Raw genomic sequence first — 14,229 nt, forward strand, 5'->3', positions numbered from 1 at the left:
TGGGGGTTAGAGGGGAGAGGAATGTGTGGGGCCAGGATTGGGAAAGAAAGAAATATTACAGGCTGGCAGAAATATTATAGGCTGCAGTTCTTCCTCTCTCTCTTTCACTTCTTTTCCTTTCTTTCTTCAGCAAGTAGCTACTCACTGCCTACCTCATTCCAGAAGTTGTGCAAGGCATGAAGACTGCAGCCAAAACCTGGCTGCAGGGGTTTCACATCAGGTAGGGAAAATTGGAAACACAGTACAATATGAATGGCATGTCCTGCAGCTGAGAAACATGACAGCCTGAAATAGTTCATTATAAAAACAATGCAGTAAGAGCTATGATAAGGGAAAGCACTGAGTGATTTGGGTCCTTGGATAACAGGCACCTATCACAGGCTGGGACGCTCAGGAGGGTCGGGAGGGCCAGAGGAGTTAACAACTGAGCTGAGTTTTGCAGGAAAAGTAGGAGTTTGGTGCAGGAGACAGAAAAGGTACTCCAAGCAAGGGCACCACATACACAAAGACCTAGAGACATGAATGATCCTGGAACATTCTGAAGACGTTCTGTATGGTGAGAGAGGGAATGTGATCAGAGGTAGGGAATGGTGGATCACATTAAGGAGATACCTGTAACAGGTTTTGTGTGTTTTGCGAAGGAATTTGATTTCATCCTAAAAGTAATGAGGTCACTGAGCAATTTCAGGAAGAGGGAGGGACATGACATGATCACATTTGCCATTTCTAAAGATGTCTCCATCAGCGATGTGGAAAATAGACCAGTGATGGAGGCAGATGAAAGGTAGGAAGATTAATCAAGAGGTGTTTGCAATATTCCACATAAGAAATGAAGGAAGGTCTGGACTAGGGCAGTTGCAGAGGGGACTGAACACAGGTAATGAATTCTGGGAAGACTTTGGATGTGACACGATGGAAGTTGGTGACCACTGAATGAGAAGAGGGAAGAAAAATGAGGCTTCAGAGATGATCAGACAGCTAGGTGGATATGATGTTGCTCACTAAGGTACTTTGATTTAAGATTTCTTCCTCTTTTTTTTAACATCAGATATAGAGAAAGAAAGAGATGTCTTTCTGCCAAATCAGTGGGGGATTTGCTAATATTACTCATATTCATTGAGGAGGGATCAAATATAAGAAAGTGTCACTGCCATCATTCCTAGACCCCCCTGGAGAAGAAAGCAGAGGATTCCAGTCCCAAAGAGGGTAGAAAGTTACTGTTTCAGGTTGTTTTGCGTTTGATGTGTTCAGGCAGTTTCTTGGGCATGCAGCCAGCGCAGTAACACAGAGCCCTGCATTCAAAAGGGCCCTTTGCTTGGTTTTAATCTCCGTGGCTGCCATCTTGAAATTCTATCTTTGAATTTGTGTTTTGTAAGTGAAGCTGAACTGGACAATGGCGCATGCACAGGAGGCTTGGAGTCTCGGTTCACATGTGGCGCTGCCTCCCCTGCCTCCCTGGGATAGGTTCTCAGCTGCCCACTCCCTTGATCCCTGGTACCCTGGCCTCCCCCAGCCTTCCTCTCCCCACAGCTGCTTCATGACCTCAATTGACTTCTGCCCCTGGTGGGGGACTGGCCTTAAGTGCGGGGGGGGGGGGTCAGGATAGGGCTTGAACCCCACTGCATCTCAGGGAAGGGCAACGCAATGGTTGTTCCCACCCATGGCTGGCAGTTCCCCAGTGCTCTCAGTAGACAACTGGTGTGCGGTCCCTAACCCATCCTCTAGTGTGTCTTGGTAGGGGGGTTACAACTCCTTGGGGGTCGCCTATCTGCTGTGGGTATGAGAAAGGGAGATTGACTTCCCCACTCCTGATTGGGACCCTGCATTTTTATTTTACACTGGATTCTGCAGATTTTGTTTCCTGTCCTGGATGTGTTGGCCAATGGCAGAAAAAGGTAGATAGATTATCCCAACTCATTATACATCCTCCAGGAAACTGGGTCTTTTCTTGTCCTGTCAGAGGAGGAACAAGACATTCAATAGTGTGGTCTCAGAAGGTGCAAAGCAGAGACCAGATCAGCAATCAGCCCTGTTGCCAGAAACTTTTTGGGAGAGACTCAAGCCCTTTGTTTGTGGGACCAGCTGGGCATGGTCTTGACTCTTGCCAACTGTGGTCAGACAGTCAAGGGCTCGGCTGCACAGACACAATAACCTACAAATTGTTTTTAAAGCATACAACTACTCACAAATGACTGTGCAAGTTCAACTAGCAAAATATGAATAAGGTCGATGATGGTATCAAATCCATTGATTAAAATATTGTTAAGATACCTTTGATTAAGATATTCCACTTGCAACACCATGGAGGGACCTATGCAGGGTATTATGCTAAGTGAAATAAGTCAGACAGAAAAAGACAAATACCATATGATCTCACTTATATGTGGAATCTAAAGAACGAAATAAATGAAGAAACAAAACAGAAACAGACTTATAGATACAGAGAACAAAATGATGGTTGCCAGATGGGAGGGGTTTGGGGGAGAGAGTTGTGTGAAAAAGGTGAAGGGATTAAGAAGTACAAATTGGTAGCTACAAAATTGTCATGGGGAAGTAAAGTAAGACATAAGGAATATAGTCAATGATATTGTAATAAGTATGTATAGTGCCAGGTGGGTACCAAACTCATCGGGGGGATCACATCGTAAGTTATATAAATGTCTAATCACTATGCTGTACACCCGAAATTAATACACACTAATATTGACTGTCAGCTGTAATTAAAAAATAAAAAGTTTTTGTTAAGATATTGTAATATATAGTTATGCTGGATGTTGCGCTGTAGTTAAGAGGAAACTAGGTGAAGGGTATACAGGATCTCTGTATTATTTCTTACAACTCATGTGAACCTCAAGTTTATCTCAAAATAAAAAGTAGAAAAAAATACAGCTAAAAGTCAGTCATATGTGATCACTTCAAAATACCATTAGTTTGTAAATGCTAAATACTATATAATAGCCATCCAATTTTGTGTCTAAAACAGATCGGTCTTCCTTGCCTTCGCCAAGAGCCTGGTGTTTGGTTTTAAAATTATGATTCCACCTCAGGCATGGTATCAGTTATTGTTATCCTTTCGTCATTCCAGATGACGTGGACCTTTCCTAGTTGATGAATCCAACCTATAGAAGGCAAACAAGACGCAACTGGTTTCCAAATTTGAGCCCGAGAGGTAGTGGGGAGGCTCCTACAACAGCACCCCCAGCGCCAGCATCTCTCTCTTCCTCTCAGCCCCCCTCACTCCTCAGGGCCTCATCCTGAGGGCTGCTCCCCAGAACCCAAAGAAGTGGGGTGGGGTGGCGTCAGCATGGGGCTCAGTGGTTTTTTGTTGCTGTGACCAAAAGTCCCAGTAAGTCCCTCGAACTTCACTGAGGAGAAAGAAAATAATACATTGGGAGCAAAACAAGCCAGCACACTACGTGTCTCTCAGCTTGCAAGGGCAGATTGGGCATTGGATTGTGCCCTGCTCAGTCCCCGAAACATTGATCCCCGTCTGCGTCCGGGGAAGCATCCCATCGCTAAAACCCTTAGAGGATGTGTGAGAAACTCCTTCCTTCTTAAATGGCTGACTGAACAAATTTAACGGAGGCTGTTACCCACTGAGTTTGGTATCAAGGCTCTGAGGTCCGCTTCTCTTTGAGTTTTTGCTTTCATCTGGAGTCTCTCGCCCCCTGCCCTCAGCTGCCGCTGCCATCCGCAGCACAATATCAAACAGCTGGAGTCTGCGCCGCTCCAGGATCCAAGTTTCTCAACCTAACACACGAGAGGGGGGTGGGTGGAAAACAGATGGAGGTTGTTGAGGATGGTAGGAGTTTCCTGTGGAACTAAATGGGGCCTGTGCTTGTTTCAGAGAATCTGATATCTTGGAAGAATGGAGTCTCTGAAAACTCAGTGTCAACGGACAGAATCTACTTGACTGGGACTTAAGGAGTGTGCAAAAGTCACGCATGCAGCATAGGTCACAGAAATGGCCTTGGGTTACCCTATTTGCCATTTCTCTGTCCTAGCTTCACCTATGACTCAAACTTTTGCTAATATAGCTACCATTTATGGAGTGTCCACCAAAGGTTATGTTAAACATATATACAATGAGCCTGGCATGGGAACCGACCAATCAGAACAAGTGCTAGCCATCAGCAACTGGTATCGTTTTGTGTCAGATAGAAGAATATACTGAGAGACTGTATACATATATATTAGATCTAATTTTCACAGGTAAGGAAATGGATTCAGAGTGTCCAAACTCACACAGCTTGGACAAGACAAACCCAGATTTGTCTTCATTCTGCAATCTCACTTTTTTATGTCATCCTCCCCTAGGATACCCTTGTCTGTAGGCAGCCTTGAGGGGATCTAGAGACTGGTCTCCTAAAGTCAGCAGAACACATGGCCAGTAGGAATGCCGGAGTTGGCAGCACTGGGCTAGAGAAGTCAGTCCCAGCCAGCTTAACTTGTATGGGGAGTAGATGGCATTGTACCAGGCTCAGCTGTAATTCTGCCTGAACCATGCAATTTAGGGCTTAATTACATACTGTCTTGCATTGTTTGCTAATTATTGCAAAGGTCAATCTTATACTTTCATTCATCATTCTTCATTCAGTCATCAAATGGTTTGGAGCAACTGTGTACGTTCCTTCTCCAGCAGCCCTGGTGATGCCCAGCACGGAGAGGTAGATACCTAGTCAATGAGTAGATACCAACTCAATACCTAGTCAATGGCCCACTAAAGAGCAAATTATGGTTAAGTTTTCAAATAATAAATCAACGAATTAATTATTGCATTTATTTTTAAAGTTCATTGAGACATTGCATTAATAAAAAAACATACATTGAACAGCTAGAATTTGAGACTTGCTATTGGATTCACAACTATTTTATTTCTAGTTCCTCTGATCAAGATAAAAAGTCTTTATCCAAACATTAGTTTGAGTGTATACAAAAGTCAATTCACTAATTACTGTTAGTACTGTGAATTTTAGTACTCGCCTTTAATCTTAACATCAGAACTGCATTCTCTTAAGGTATATGAGATCTGACAATTAAGTTTGCGAACTTGTTGCAACGATGTTGCTAACCTTTTTTTACATCAGAGGGAATATTCATTATGAATTTGTACCAACTGGACAGTTAACCAAGTTTACTATTTGGAAATGCTGAAAAGGCTGCGAGAAAAGTTAGACGACCTGAAGTTTTCACCAACAATTCACGGCTCTTGCATCACGACACTGCACTAGCTCACATGGCACTATCTGTGAGGGAGTTTTTAGCCAGTAAACAAATCACTTATTGGAACACCCTCCCTACTCAACTGATCTGACCCCCAATGACTTCTTTCTTGACAGGAAGTGAAAGGAAATATTGAAAGGAAGACATTTTGATGACTTCAGAATATCAAGGGTAATATGAAGACAGCTCTGATGCCTATTCCAGAAAAAGAGTCCCAAAATTGCTTTGAAGGGTGGATGTTGGCATTGGTGCATAGCTTTCCAAGGAGAGTACTTTGAAGGTGACCATAGTGATATTCAGCAATGAGGTATGTGGCACTTTTTCTAGGATGAGTTCATGAACTTAATTCGTACAATCCTAGGACTCTTCCTTTAGTTACAATTAGTAAATTACCTTAGCTTTTTGAACACACTTGGATGCCCTTTAAAATAATAGTCATTTGGAAGAAAAGATTCCTCAATGGCTTGACAAAATTCAAGCATCTTCTAAATATGTCTTTATTACTCCACCAAGTAGCCTGTAACTCGTGAAACAGTGGATTGGACTGGAAAAACCTCAGGTTTTGGAATTAGTACCACAACTTAGTTGTTGGAGATCTTAGGCAAGCTACTTAATTTTCCATATCTATAAAATGGAGATAATCAAACCTACAGCAAAGGGTTCTGGTGGGGATTCGAGATCAAATGTTCACAGAGAATCCAACACAGAGGCTGTGAGAGGTTAAAAACATTAGCTTATTTCTCAGAGGGTTGTTGGAAAGGTTAAATAAGATCATAAATATAATAGAGCTCACGTAGTCAGCAATTACTGTTTAACTCTTCCCACTTGGGTTTTGTCTGCACTGTAGTGTATACTTGGCAGTTTTCTTTTTCTGGTCAGCACTGTCATCCAAACTGGATAATTCAATCAAGTCTCCATTTGGGCCTTGTGCTAGATGATCTCATTGTTGCTGAGATCCAAGAGATGAAAATGTACATTAGAGCCACTAGAGAACGATTTCGCAATACGACCAACCAAAAGCTTTTATATCCGTTTATAACGATATAAATGTTATATCCGTTGATCCAAACCTCCTACTCATAGGAATTCACCCTTACGAAATAATCAGAATTATAAATAAAGATTTATGATAAGATACTTAGTCAAGTGTGATGCATGATCCTAATATAAATGGAAACAATCTAAATATATGACAATCGAAGAAGGGTTAGATAAATAACAGTCTTTCTCGTTAATGAAATAGTACACAGCTATTAAAATCAGACTTTGGAGAAGCTATAATGACATGGGGAAAATAAATTGGAATATATTCGAATGTTAGATTTAAAATGTAGGATAACATTTTGTGTATACTGTACAATGGATACAATTTTGCAACATATGAAAGTACCAGATAAATCAGTGAAGAAACTGGCTCCTGCCTAGATTACCAAATACATAACAAAAAAATAGTGCAAAATATTGAATATCTTCCATTCCTTTCAAATGTCTTCCATTCTGATCAATTAGACTCATATGCTAAGTGTAGATGAAGTACGTATCTGTATTAATGAGAAACAAAAATAAGAGAGAAAAATGACTAGACAAACACCTTATTCTGTTAACAGGGTTTAAGGTGAGTTCCCCCTTCTTTGTGCTTTCCCACATTTTCTAATTTTTTTCAATGAACATATTTTATAATCAGACTTAAATTAAAATGGGGGAAATTATTCTCTTTGTCTACATCTTAGTAATTTCTCAGCACAATCCTCTCCAGATATCCTTCACAACCTAGTTCCCTGCTTTTATGATACAGGTTGAGTGTCTGCAGCACACTGAGAAAGCAGCACTCCTCTCTCTTTTCATGTCACTGTCACTCACTGAGATTCCTTCCAGTTCATTCTGCACAGCCTTCGTGATGTAGTGACTTGCATAGACCTACAGCCCCTGCCTGCTCCCCAAACATAATAAATGAGATTATCGATTCCATTATAAATGCTTCCTTCTTGACTGTCCAGAAAGCACCCAAGAAAGCAAGATGCCAGAGGAAAATCACCATGAGCAAGAGTGGAGAGTTGCAGAAAGCACCTGACCACAAGCCCAGACTCTGATCTAATCGTTTGAGATGGCTGGGCGGCCCAAATGGGGTGGGGAGGGTTAGGGTAGGGAAACTAATAGAAAGGTGAGGGGAGAATTAAGCAAGGAACTTGCTCCAGGCAAAGGGGGAGAGTTCAGAAATACAATGTTCTTACAGAAGTAATAATAATAAACACAATTATGTTAGTACAATGAGCCATGAAAACAATAAACACATCCGAGATGCCAAGAGTATGCTTGATACTGCGAAGAATTAAGCCTCTCAATTAAGCTGGGATTTTCATTTGGTCTAAACTCTATGGGAAAGATGAGCAGCCACATGAACACCCTGGGATGGAGGGAAGTACAAGGCCATGGGTCTTTCTCCTGGCTAAATAGTGTTGGTAAGAACTGTGATCTTTGTTTTCTGCTGTGCTCTGGCTCCTTGACTTAGAGCCCAGGGTGAGACCCAAAGGCACGCACAGAGGGAATGGAGAATCCTGGGAGAAAGTCCTAGGAAGAAGACAATATGAAAGGGTAAGGGACATCTTTGAGATATTGAGCAATAAATAGTGTACAGATGATGCCAAAGAGTGTATACACATTTTAAGAAAGGAAAAACCTGGATTAAAATTATGCTGATGGTAACCACTTTGAGCACCTCTTGTAATTGCAGAAGTCTAACGTGACTTGTATTCATGTTTTGTTATCAGTATATACTGAGTATATATTTGTTATCAATATGTTAAAATTACAATTTTAATAGTTTTTTTCCTTTCTTAAAATGCGTATACATTTTTCGGCACCCTCTGTATATAGAAATACTTACAAATCAATATGAGAACTTCATGCGTCATGTTCTCGTTGAAATCCCACATCTCCAGTGGGCATGGCACTTGGAGTCATCTTTGAAACCCAGACAGCTGGATCCCCTGCGTGGGACCCTGGGGAGAAGGGGTTGTGTTTTTCACTGCAGTGGAAGGCTGGCTGACCCATTCCCTTGGGGAATTAAGAGTTCTGTACCCAGAGTGGACACCAGTTCTTTGAGTCCTGAATTGTGCCTCCAAAGGAGGACAAAAATAAGGTGGAAGCCAACATGGTCATTGAATGGGGAGAAAAATAGGTCTGAAGAATATGGGGGGAGAGTGTTGGAAATTAAATGAGAAGGAAAGTGGGGAGGGTGGGAACTGGAGAAGAAAGGAGAGGAAAGAATACAGGTGTGGAGTTCAAAGGGAGAGTTCATAGTCTGTTTCACCTTTTTGTTGAAAATGGATCACACCCTTTATCCATTTGCCACAGAGACAGGCCCACAAATCCAGGCACCAGAGCTTAAAGTAAATCAATAAAGAAACTGGAGGGGAAAAGAACATTACAACTAGGGTTTCCAAGCGGAAATTCCCACACATTCTCGGGAATTATTTTCAGTTTTCCGTTCCCGAATCCTGAGAAAAGTTGGTCAGGAAATTGGAGAAATCAGCTCCTTGAACCCAGATGGTTGGTAGTAGTGGCCGTCACTTTGTGGAAAGGATTCATCGTGGAGAACAGAAAACAGTTTATATCTCGGGATTCAGGAAGGGAAAGCGAAAAAAATTCCTGAGACCGGGCGGGAATTCCCACCTGGAAACCCTAGGTACAACATATTGAATGAAATGTTTATGTTGCCCTTTCAAACATCTTTTGATTCAGATTCTATTAAAATTATATAGAGTATAAAGTATGTATTTTTAATGATGAGAAACTAAAGATAACAAAACTGAGGCCCAGAAAGGCTATAGGACTTTATCTAAGTCACACAGCGGATCCCTGACTAGCAGGATGACTATCCTGCCACACAGTGGATGTAACACCCACTCCTGGCCTGCCTGACCAACTCCCAAGGACACCTTCCTTCCCACTTTGGAACAAACCCCAGGTTCACTTTGAACAAATGCTTATCCTTCAGGGCCTTGGATTCCTCAGCGGCCATATAAGGGGATGTCCTGGATGACCCTTCACAATCTGTTTCATCCCTCAAGAATAAGAAGCGGACCCAATTTGCCACCAACTCCACCTATGTTTGACATCTAGATACCTTGGAAAAGCGGTTTTTAAAATGTGGCCCTGGACCACCAGCTGCAGCATCACCTGGGAGCTTATTAGAAATGAATTCTCCAGCCCACCCCAGAGCCTATTGCAGCAGAAACTCTGGGGGTGGGGCCCAGCAATCTGGGTTTCAATAAGCCGGCAAAGAGTCCTGATGCAGCTCAAGTTTGAGAATGTTTTCTGCCCAACACTAAAAGGAGGGTTTAACACGCACACGCACACGCACACACGCCATATCTCTCCCTCCCCTCCCCCTCATCCTTTTCCTCGCTCCACCATCCTGGGATGATGAATGGAGGTCAGAGCGGGGCGCTGTCAACCGAGGACGCGGCAAACCTCCCTCCCCAACCTACCGGGCGGGTCGGGGGAGGTGGCGTTGGGGCTTCCCCGACTGGTTTCCTTGTCATTTTCTCGACAGCCGCTACCCAACTTTGTTGTTTTTTTTTTTTTTTGAAGGGACGTTTTTAATAACAAAGTTTGCTGTTAATGGTTTATTCAATAGTTTCTTCGCAGAATATAGCAGACTATTGAGGGGATTGTCAGAGAAAGGCTTGGGGAAAGGAGACTGGGCGAGAGGAGGATATCCTACGAGAGCCAGGGTCCGAGGTGAAGCTAAAGAGAAAATGGGGGTTCAGGGGAGCCTGTGGGTGTGGGAGAAAAGTAGAGGACATTGCTTTTGGTATGAGAAAGAAGGAGAAGTTCGGGGAGAGCGCGGGGCTACGGCGCAACAGAAAGAAAATGAGTGTTAGAAAAACTGAGTTGGGGAGACTTTTTTTTTTTTCCAGCTTCCTTTCCAAGACTGTTTCTTTGCTCCATTTTGCTCCTCCCCTCCTCCCCGCCTCCTCTGCCCCCTCCACCTCCGCCTCGCGCGGTAATGGGAGGTTCCTAGGCTGGAGAAGCAAAAGAAGGAATTGTTTGCGAGTTCAGTCATCCAAAAACGCTTCTTCCATATGGAGGGGCCGGGTGCGCTGGGCGCGGCGTCCCCTGCCTTGTCGTCCTGCCGCCGCCGCCGCCGCCGCAGCTCCCGCTTCCTGCCGCGGAGACCTTGAGCCCCGGCCCGCCGGTGTCAGCAGCCGCGCGCGCACACGCACACGCACACTCACACTCACACTCACACACACAGACAGACACACACGCCGCCGCAGCCGCACGCGCCCGCACGCGCCCTCCCTCCCCGGCCGGCAACTTTTTGGTCTGGGGCTCCTTTGTTGCTCCCCGGCAGCACCTCTCTCGTTTTGTGTGTCCTCGGGTGTCACTGTGCGGGTTGTGTGTCCGTGCGGCGCGGTGCCGTGTGCTTCTCTCCGCGTCCACCACGCTGGCCCCAGGCCCTGGCTCTTCCTTCCCGGGAGCCAGCTGCACCAGAGGTGAGTCACGTCGCTGAAGTTTGTTTTCTTTTCATAAAAAGTTGTGTTTATTTGTTGGTTTGGGGAGGGGCGGGGGTTGGAGGCGGCTGGAGGCGGCCGCAGGCCGGCGATGCCTAGGAAGCGCCAGCGGGTGGCTGATGGGGACGCGCGGGCGACGGGAGCCGGTCCGAGCGCTCCGCCAGCGGCTCGGGCTGGGGCTGCAGCGGAGGAGGGGCGCGCCGGCGCCGGGACGGAGGAGTTGGGACGAGGCGGGCAGCGGGGTGCCAGGGGCGCCTAACCTCGTTCCCTGTGGATGCGGTCTGAACCGTGGTTCCCGGAAGCTTCTTGCGTGGAAGAAGCGCTGGGACAGCCTCCCAAACTTCCCCCGAAGGCTGACACCAGTGCTCTGTGTCCGTGCGCCAGGCGGTGGGGAGAAGCCCAAATGGGGGTCGGCAAATACACAGAACCACCCAGCAACCCTTTGGTCACTTCGGAGGTGAGGGTTTATCGTATCGCCGTTTAAAAAGGAAAACACTAACACGAGGGACCGAACGGACCCGGAGCGAAACAGCACCAGAAGAGCATCCCTAGCTGGAGGGGTGAAATGGACGATTCTGAAGTGGGGTGTCCAGAAGTGTCTGTGGGGTTGGGGCGGAGGTAAGAGGGACTGCGTGAGTGAGTGAGTGAGTGTTCGCGCGCGCAGCGTGCTCCTGGGTTGTGCTCTTGGGGTTTTTGTTTGTGTAACTGTGAGAAGGTGGGGGAAATGAACCTCTGAACAGTGGGAAAGGGCGGTGTGGAGGGGCAGGAACCAGGAAGAATTTTCTGCTGGATTTTTGAAGGCCCCGCTAAACTTTCAGGATGCCCGATGTTAGTTTGCTCTTCCAGGTGATGGGAGAATTGTTTTTTTTTGGGGGGGGAGGGGGGAAGGCAGGCAGACCTGGACAAGTTTAAGGAGCCCTGGGGATTCGTTTTGTATAGTTTTGTTTTGGGAATGGGGATGGCAGTGTCAGGGTTACTTGAAAGGTTGTTGTGTTGTGTCCCTCCAGAGATGTGGCAATGGAGCTAAGAATACCCAAACCGCACACCAGTAGTCCTAAACAGGCACTTTCTGGGTGTGGTGGGGTGTTCTGCCCCTCCCCCATCCCTTCTCAGCTAGTTCAAATGGGTTGGTATAAGTTTTTTGACCCAGAGTTACCTCTTTGAGTGCATTGAGTGAAAAGTATATTTTGGTTTCAGGCCCTTGTATCATCTCCAGGTGCTCTACTCAGCTCACATTTGTCTCCTAGTTCTTTGTTGCCCAGAACTTTGCAAACATTGGCCATTGAATGAATGTAATTTCCAAAGTTCTTGAATGCACACACATTTTTGACTTATTCCATGACTGGTCCCTAAATAGACAGCCCAGCTCTGTGATGGTTTTCTTTCATCCCTCTGGTTTCAGCCAATAAATCAATGCCCATTTCCTCAAGGGCAGCATGGACAATATTAAAACATCGTCTTGTTGGACTGAGGTGGAGGCTGGGGCGCCCATGCATCTGGGTGACCTGTTTTCAGAACTTAAAGTGAATCTGAGGCAAGAGCTTGGCCATTTTGAGGTGTGTAACAGGTTTCCCAGGAACGTTTCTGAGGTCTTATAATTGCCACTTTTTAATGGTCTCCTAATTGAAACCGAGGAGGTTCCCATGGTAATCTTGAAGCACCTTGGGGTCAGTGGGACAGAGGCAGGGTGGAAACAGCAGTGGAGTTATGATTTTCCTGCCAGATGAGTTTTTGGAGGGAGTTTATGGAAAGAGGTAAAAATGAAAGATGTAAGATTTGCCTCATTGTGCCACTTTGTTGACCCTTCCCACCGCCATTTATTACTCAGAGATTGGCCCTTCAGGAGGCTGGGGGCTGTCTGCACATATGAAATTTGAGGATTGAGACATCAGACACTGTCCCTTTTATCCTCTTTCAAGAGATCTCAGAAAAGTAACTTTGCAAGAGATATTTTCTCAGAATTTGCTCAAGCCACAGGAGTTGGCTTTACTTGGGAGAGGAAGTTCATAGAGGTCGGGTTGGTTGGCTCCTTGACCACATCTGGGAAGTGGGGAGGGACAGAGAGGACCCTGCTTAGCTGTTGATTGGTTGGCCAACTTGTGATAAGAGGGTGATTTATGTTCCTTTCCATCCTCCAAATGGGTCCAGAGATTTTCCTTTCTTTGAAGCGCTCTTTCAAGTGTTTGGGCTCCCAGCTCTCTTCAGCAACTGATCTGTGGTTTCCGTGCCCTAAGAAGGAGTAGGAGATTTTATTCATGAAAGAATTCACTTGACTTCCCCAGGGATCCCCAGGGGTTGAGCAAGGAGGGTGAGAAGTGAGCCTGGTGGTCACAGTATTTCACAGCACCCTAGGGGGCCTGGGTTCAGATTTCAGCAAAGACACTGATATGGTTAATGAATAAGGGTTTTTCTCTCTGTGTCTTTCAAACAAAGGAAGAAATGGAAGAAGACCGACATGCAATGGATAACTGCTATCCAGTACTTTAAGGCCTCTGAATAAGAAAGTATTAACCTAGCACCAAAAGATAGTGTACACATTGCAGTTTGCTTTCTTTCCTCCAAATTCCAAACCTCCTTGCTATCTGGGAAAATAAGAGACACAAACAAAAATGGAAATTGGAGAGGGAGAGGAAAGAAAATGATTTGTTATATTTTTTAAAATCTGTATACTTTAATATATGGAATGTCTTGTCATCTCCACACTTCAATTCAGCATGTATAGTACATCATCAAACCTTGGGTTGGGGGCTTTCTTGTCACAGGAGAATATGCTGTCTTAATCAAAGAATGGTTCTCCAAACTACTCCCTCCCAATTTTTATTTATTGGATGAGCATCTAATAATACATAAAATGTTTTTGAAAATTACCCATAATCCCACACTGTAACACAACTTGTTTTTCTTCATTTGTGTATATACATAGTTTTCATATAGTTATATGATAAAAGTATAGATTCTTTTGTAGTCACACAGCCTTGAAGCATCTCTATGTTTGACCAAAGACTCACAGAGAACAGATATGTTCAACCATTTTGCTATTGGCGGGAACAACCTAAATCCTAAGAGTTCTCCCAAATAGAGCCTTCCCATGAAATACTTGAACTCCATTCAGCATCATTTATGAGGCTGAATCAAATATTTGGGGCGGAGGGGTGGGATGAAGATCTTTTTTTTTAGAAAATGTTTGTTTTTAATCTAGAAATCCATGTTTACAAAAAGCCTTCCTAAATAGGGCTTTTGCCTCCGTGGAGCCCTCAGGGTTGGTAATGGGTAGAGAAGGGGAGGAATGCAGGAAGTAAGGCTTAAAGGATCCATCTCACGTGGCACTGCCCTGAGGATGAGGAAACTTGGGTTGGAGCCCTGGTTCTGCCTGTGAACTCCATTCACTCTGATTCAAACCACTGAGCTAATGGATCCCTGCATCTCCACTACCCTGAGTTAAACCCCCTCTCCAAGCTTGTCCAGTCCTTCCTGCCCTTCACTTTGT

At 44.8% G+C, this 14,229-nt stretch overlaps 1 protein-coding gene across 9 annotated transcripts in view; it reads left to right on the forward strand.

Moving 5' to 3' along the window:
* The first annotated feature begins 10,301 nt into the window (after positions 1–10,301).
* Positions 10,302–14,229, forward strand: part of BOC (BOC cell adhesion associated, oncogene regulated) — a 75,230-nt gene continuing 71,302 nt past the window's right edge. For 5 of the 9 annotated variants that reach the window (XM_033126747.1, XM_033126753.1, XM_033126738.1 and 2 more), the window contains exon 1: positions 10,303–10,724. The gene's annotated coding sequence lies outside the window, so the exon portion shown is untranslated. Of the gene's footprint in view, positions 10,725–10,797; positions 11,200–11,263; positions 11,361–14,229 lie in introns of those variants that run through there. The other 4 variants (XM_033126764.1, XM_033126786.1, XM_033126798.1 and 1 more) reach the window with 3 other exon arrangements.

Source organism: Rhinolophus ferrumequinum, chromosome 2 (genome assembly GCF_004115265.2).
Source record: "Rhinolophus ferrumequinum isolate MPI-CBG mRhiFer1 chromosome 2, mRhiFer1_v1.p, whole genome shotgun sequence".
NCBI lineage: Eukaryota > Metazoa > Chordata > Mammalia > Chiroptera > Rhinolophidae > Rhinolophus > Rhinolophus ferrumequinum.